The following is a 7,383-nucleotide window of genomic DNA, read 5'->3' as shown; positions in this document are numbered from 1 at the left end:
AAAGGACAATGCAACATGTAGGCAATCGTCTGATTGCATGTTTTAATATTTATGCAGCACAGAGCTGACTAGAAACCGCTCTGCAAGCAGAACTTGGTGTGCTGGGAAGGGAGGGCAGCAGGGCTGGGGCAGGCATTGGGGGCCATGCAGGCTTTGCGTGTCTTGTAATCAACTTCCCTGGCCATTACATTGAAACCACCCACTGTTCTTCCAGGAAATCATTGGATTTCAAAAGAATAAGCCATAATTATTTTTTTAAAGTACTATTATGCCATCCTTATCCCAAAGCTTCTGCTGACCTCTAACAGCACAGATCAGACCCATGTAACGCTCTTTAGCCTCAACCCACTTTAAAATATTAATCCTCATGCATGGCACAGCATTATTATCCCCTCTCCTCTTGGCAGGGAGATGGGATGAGCTGCTGGTGCTGCAGCCAGCGAGGGGAAAGCAGGATGGGAGAAAGGATGTGCTGGGCAGAGCCAGGGGCTGGGACAGTGCTGAGCTCCCTGCTCAGCTTCCAGGACAAATCCAGAGGGATGGCACCACCCCAGTGCATGGGGAGCTCAGCAAACCCATTGCAAGACAGAAATAATACCTACTCTGTCTGGGGAAAACTGTGTGTGTATTAAAATATTCCCATGGTAAAATTATCTGTGCCATTTTTTTTGAGTTAACATTAAAAATAGCAACAGGGGAATGCAAAACAACCTTTGATTTTAATTGTTTTGCTTTGGAAAATACAAGGGATGGAGAAGGTTTCCAAGTGAGAGAGAGCTGCACTAGGAGAGAGTGCATGTGCTTCATGATTTTCCATGAAGGATGAAAACTGTTGACTGACCTGAAAATATGGCAGGAAGGGTCCACTGTGGACTGAAAGGGCTTTTCTCTCAAAATGGTTTAAATGGAGAATTTATGATCAACACCAGCTTAGATTCCATTATGAGCTCAGCTGAAAATGGGTGGCAGACACCTTCCCAACCTCCAGGAGCAGGAGATGGATGAGCCAGCCTCCTCCTGCCTTCCCACTCTCATCAAACACAGCACCCCAGAGATGTTGCCAGTAGCAACAATGAGCCTTTCACCTGCTCAGAGCTCCTCCCTGTGCCTGAGCTGCTTCCTGGGCCCTGCTCCTGCTGCTCGTGGTGCCACCAAAGGCTCTGGGCTCACACTCTGTCCTGGCTTTTTCACCAGGTCTGTGGCTGGAGCTCCCTGGAACCCACAGGGACCTGGACAAGGTGTCAGGGCACAGGATTTCATGGAATCACTGAAGGTTTGAGCTGGAAGGGACCTTCAAAAGCATCTCATTCCACGTCCCCTGCCATGGCAGGGACACCTTCCACTATCCCAGGCTGCTCCAAACCCCATCCAGCCTGGCCTTGGGCACTGCCAGGGATCCAGGAGCAGCACCAGCTGCTCTGGGCACCCTGTGCCAGGGCCTGCCCACCCTCACAGGGAAGGATTCCCTCCCAACATCCCATCTAACCCTCAGTGTGAAGCCATTTCTCCTTGCCCTGTCCCTCCATCCCTTGTCCCCAGTCCCTCTCCAGCTCTCCTGGAGCCCTTTCAGGCACTGAAAGGGGTTCCAAGGTCTCCCCAGACCTTTTTTCTCCAGGCTGAACACCCCCACTGTGCTCAGCACATCTCCCCAGGAGAGGCCCTGTGCCATGGGGCACCCAGCAAAGCCCAGCCCCTGAAGCCAGGGTGCAGGGAGCCTGCAGGATCGCCTGCCCCAGCTGCTCTGGGGCCATGGCTCAGCCCGACACAAATCAGGAGCTCCAAGGAGAGACCTGCCCAAGGACTCAGCAGCTCATCCATCCTTCTAGCCATGAAATCTGAAAGTACCAGGTCACCCTCTGAGAACAAATGTCCATTTATCTCTCATCAGACACCAGCCAAGTGACGTGGGGACCTCACCTTGTCCCAGCAGCCGACCTTCAGTCTTGGTGTCTTCAAACAGATCCCATGCCCTGGGCTTCAAATACTTACTGCTGTCACTGAGTGTTCTCTGAAGAGTTTATGAAAATCTAGAAAACAACACGAAAACCTAGAAAACAACACGAAAACCTAGAAAACAACACGAAATCTGCAGCTGGGATTTTTTTAGCAAGCAAAGGACGTTAATAGTTTAAAAAATATTTTTAAAAACCCTAATTTTTTTTTTACGAGGGGGTTTTCAGGAGTGTGCTCAGCAGGGCTGCAGCCTCCCCCCGAGGGCAGGCAGCCAAAGCCCTGCTGCAGGCTCTGGTTAAAGGGGGGTAGGGCACGCAGAGCTTTACAGCTGGCAACCAGCACATCCCCTGCCCTGGCACATCAGCTGGCACAGGCTGCGACGGGCTGGCAGCGGCAGGCGGGCAGCCACGGTGTGCCACAGTGTGCCACAGTGTCCCATGGTGTGTCACAGTGTCCCATGGTGTCCCACGGTGTCTCACAGTGTCCCACAGTGTGTCACAGTGTCCCACGGTATGTCACAGTGACTCACGGTGTGCCACAGTGTGCCACGGTGTGCCACGGTGTGCCACAGTGTGCCACAGTGTGCCACGGTGTGCCACGGTGTGCCACGGTGTGCCACGGTGTGCCACAGTGTCCCACAGTGTGCCACGGTGTGCCACGGTGTGTCACAGTGTCCCACGGTGTGTAAGAGTGTCCCACAGTGTGCCACAGTGTCCCATGGTGTGTCACAGTGTCCCATGGTGTGTCACAGTGTCTCACGGTGTCCCATGGTGTGCCACGGTGTCCAGTGGTGTCCCGTGGTGTGTCACAGTGTCCCGTGGTGTGTCACAGTGTCCCATGGTGTGTCACAGTGTCCCACAGTATGCTCCAATGTCCCACGGTGTGCCATGATGTGTCAGTGTCCCATGGTGTGTCACACAGTGTCCCATGGTGCCCCACGTTGTGTCACAGTGTCGCACAGTGTCCCATGGTGTCCCACGGTGTCCCGTGGTGTCACAGTGTCCCACAGTGTGCCAAGGTGTCCCATGGTGTGCCACAGCATCCCACAGTGTGCCATGGTGTTCCATAGTGCCCTACAGTGCCCCACAGTGTCCCAGTGTCCCACACTGTCCCACAGTGTCCCACAGTGCCCCACAGTGCCCCACAGTGCCCCACAGTGTCCCTCGGGTAGCTGTGTGTCCCCTGCAGAGCCAGCCCCCAGGGCCTGTCCTGCAGCCCCCCTGCCATCCCAGCTCTTCTGTGCTTTTCCTCTGCCCCCAGAGCAGCACCAGCTTCCCAAACACTGCCTGGCTTTCCTCAGGGTGCTACCCTTGCCTAAAACATCCTGAAATGTGGATTCTGAAGGGATGATAAAAGTGCAGATCTGCCCTTCCAGCCCCTGTAAAAAGTTGTGCTCGGCTTCAGTACTTTGCATTCTCTCACCTTCCCCTGAAAAAAAACGCGCTTTTTTTGTTGTTATTCTGGATCCAGTTTTGAAATGCCAGCTCTGAAAAAGACTTGAGTCAGTGCCTTTCGTAACTGCAACTGAAAAAATAAAAAAGAGCAGATGAAATATCTGCAGAGAAGTTTGCTGAAGCAAAAAGAGCCTCGGCACAATAGCAGGTGTCAGTCTGCAGGAGTATTTCTGGCAAAGGGAAAGGCACGGGGTGTTCAAATCAGAGCTGTTTGATTATCAATCCCCCCCACAATGACTGTGCAGTTACAGCTAAGAATTACCCAAAGGTGTTAAAAATGATCATTGCCAAAAGCAGCAGGGATAAAGGAAATGTGAGGCAGAGCAGTGGAGGGTCTGGCTGTGCCTGCTGCAGGTCCCCGCGAGGGAAAGCCCCAGGTGGGGAGGCCCTGCTCGCTCAGAAAAGCTGTGTAGTGCCCTCAAATCAAACCTAACCATGAAATGGAGAAATAAAAATGAAACAGTTGTACTTAATGACAAATATATGGACCGTGAAACAGAAAATTATATTCCAGCCAAGTAGGGTTCACGTGCTGTGAACTGCTGGTTACAGGGACCCAACACCGACCCAGTTCCCTTGCTGAGGAGGGAGTGCTCAGATGTGCTTCCCCAGGGCCAGCATGAAATAAGCTGCAGGGGAGTTTCTAGGACAGCTAGATAAAGGGAATCGCTCAGCTCTCCCTGCAATGCTGGGCGTTACAAAGGTGGATTTCTGGGATGCAGGTGGGTTTCTGTAACCTGTGCCAGTTTAAGCTGAAGATCAAAGCAATCCCACGGCTCTGCCTCATCTGCCCTGGTCACTCCAGCTGCAGGACTGGGGCTGGCCCTGGCACCTCCTGGGCTCTGGAAACCACTGCTTGAGGGAGGCAAGCCCCTCAAAAGCCTGGGGGTTAATTCCATACCGCCAACAAACATTTGGGTTTGAAATTACCCTTCCCACAACACTGAAGGCCAAGGCTGTTTTTTCATCTGGCAAAATCAATCTCCTTCCTGGGGAGCATCAGCACAGAGGAAATGCCCAGGAGGAGTCCCAGCCCCTGTCCCCATCAATTGCACCCAGAGCACCCACGCGAGCTGGAGAAATGATCTCTCACCGCTCGATAGTTTTTTATTGCCTCACCTGCTTTGAATTGCAAGTGCTGTGATAAATGAACTGAGAAGTTCCCCAGCTTCTGCTTCCCATGGGTGAACAGCTCAGTGGGAACTGCCAGAATTAACAGGGTGATTTTTCACAGCAGTGCTCACTGACTCCCTGCTAAAGCCTCAATGCCTTGTCCTGCTCCTTTATCCTTGCAAACTCCCAGCTCTTCCAGCAGCAAGGAATGGACACATTAAACATTTTAGGAGATGGAATCAACAGGCAATGTTTGAATTTGGGTATAAAAGCTTGATTTAAGGATTTTTGTGCAAAATCAACAGCTCAGAAAGCAAACATTCCCTGGTAGCAACCTGTAGGAGAACAGTTAAAAGTGGGAATAGCAGCACTGGGCTTCGTGCATCCATAATAGGGAAAGGCACTGTGGTTGGTCTTGCTGGGTTAAGATCCCTTAAATGTGCCAAAGGCAACAATTCCCCTGGGCCTGGACAATTCACAGCCATGCAAAAATGGCAGAGCAAGAGCAAACCCCCCTCAGCCACCAGGAACAGGTAAGAAACCTGCTGCTAAAGAAACAGCCTTTAGCCCTCCAAAATGCCTGGAGCAGGCATTTGTCAGGATAACTGGCCCATCCCTCATCCCACCCAGCAGCTCTTCTCCACAGAAGGAGCAGTGAGGGCTCTGGAGCTCCGGAGTGGGCACTCCTGGGAGCTCAGTCCCTTGTCCCTCTGCTCCGACTTTCTCAATCTCTGTTCAGGGATTTATTGTAGGGCACTCTGAAATTGAGGGCTCTGGACTCCACAGTGGGCACTCCTGGGAGCTCAGTCCCTTGTCCCTCTGCTCTGACTTTCTCCTCAATCTCTGTTCAGGGATTTATTGTAGGGCACTCTGAAATTGAGGGCTCTGGACTCCACAGTGGGCACTCCTGGGAGCTCAGTCCCTTGTCCCTCTGCTCTGACTTTCTCAATCTCTGTTCAGGGATTTATTGTAGGGCACTCTGAAATTGAGGGCTCTGGAGCTCCGGAGTGGGCACTCCTGGGAGCTCAGTCCCTTGTCCCTCTGCTCTGACTTTCTCCTCAGTTTCTGTTCAGGGATTTATTGTAGGGCACTCTGAAATTCAAGGATTGGAAGAGCCCGAGGTGTCCCTTGCTGAAGGGAGCAGGATGTTCTCCGTCCTGTCTCTAATCCTGTTGGCACAGAGCAGGCAGGTCCCGCTGTGCAGCTGCGATATTGGGGCAGCTCTCTGCAATTCCATCCTGTGCTCCCTGTTAAAATAAGTGCCCGTGGTTTCCCGGGGTTCCCTGCAGCACCCACCTGCCCTCAGGAGCAGGGATCTCACATTCCTCACACGTCCTGGGACTGCAGCAGCTCCAGCAGGGGTGCGATGTCAGCTGAGTGCTTCCAATGCCAGGAGGGACCTGCCCTACAGCACCTGCTGAAGCCAAGGCTCCGTTTCTGTGGGAATTAAAACTCCCCCTCTGCATGGCTGATGCACCCAGGGGAAGTTCAGCTTTCTGCTCTTCCAGGTATCCAGGCTGTATTAAATTTAACAGCCCTGCATTAAGGGTTGCTATTAACAAGTGACAGCTACTTAAATGTAGCACTCTCCTTCCTGCACGCCAAAACCTTGCATTAGTGCAGGCAGAGAGCTCTAAACATTCCATAGCCTGATTCAAACCTCTCCACAGGTTTAAGATAAAAACTCTGCTGAGCACCAAGCAGAGCCTTCTGTGCTACCTCTCAGCTGGGAAATCTGCTCAGGCTAAAAAGTGACAGCCCCAGCATTTGGGTGATATCATCCCATTGAAAGGACTTTTTCCATAAGTGCTGAGTATGAGCATTTTATTTAAGATTGTTCCATTTATGGCTAAAATTGGCTATTCCTTATTAATATTACAGACTGCCAATGATCCCTGCTCACAGCTACAGCAGCCTCTCACTCCTGAAAATGTGTTAAAAATCACAAACTGCCACCAAAAGAATTGTTGGAACAATCCCCATGGCAGAAATGGGCCTTCTGAAGGGAAAACTTTTAGCAGTACTATTTTTCCTCCTTTGGAAAAAAAAGCCACATTTGCCCAAAGCAAAATGTTGAGCAGCAAAATAAATTAGGTAAAAGTTTTTTTTTGAATATTGCTTATAATGGAAGAATTTCAGAACACCTGTGTGTTTATTCTATTACTGACTTGTCTCGTGTGGATTTTTAGATTTCCCTTCCAACACCTTCTCCAATAAAGCCAGAGGAAATAAATAATTGGCACACAAATCCACATGAGGGGAAAAAGCAACTCTTCTCTTTAATACCAGGTGAGTACTGAGAGCCCTGGTGCTGGCAGAGCCTGGAGCAGGGAACGGGATCTCAGGAGAGCTGGAAATAATTAATGCAAAACCCTGCAGTGACCTGGAGTGGTGCAGAGCAGCAGCTTCCCCAGCCTCGGTGGCCTTGAGCTCCTTCTGCAGAGCTCAGCAGGCACCTCTCCCTAACAAGCCTGGAAAAGGCAAGAAGGTGTTTTGTTTTCTCTGGATGATGCCTAGGGAAAAGACAAGGATGTGCAAGTTACCATCTTATTTAAAGGTCAGAAAGATGAAAAACCTACTTTCCTAGGTGGAAAAACCTCCTAGATTTCCACTGGCACACAGCCTGCTGCTGGATTTGCTCCTGACCGAGCCACACCAGGAGCTGATGGGATTGTGATGATCTTTCTTTCCTGAAGGTAACTCTTACTGGATCCAGCTGACCTGCTCTGACTTCCATCTCCATCTGCAGGGCTTGCCCTGGGAAGCTGAGCCCGAAATTCTCTCAGAATAAGGAGAAGAATCTCCCAGGCTGGAGCTCTGGTAAAGTGAGGTCTCCTGAACTTCTGCTCTCCCTGCCTTTGAA

Source organism: Motacilla alba, chromosome 6 (genome assembly GCF_015832195.1).
Source record: "Motacilla alba alba isolate MOTALB_02 chromosome 6, Motacilla_alba_V1.0_pri, whole genome shotgun sequence".
Lineage (NCBI taxonomy): Eukaryota > Metazoa > Chordata > Aves > Passeriformes > Motacillidae > Motacilla > Motacilla alba.
Note: the sequence above shows the minus strand (reverse complement) of the source record.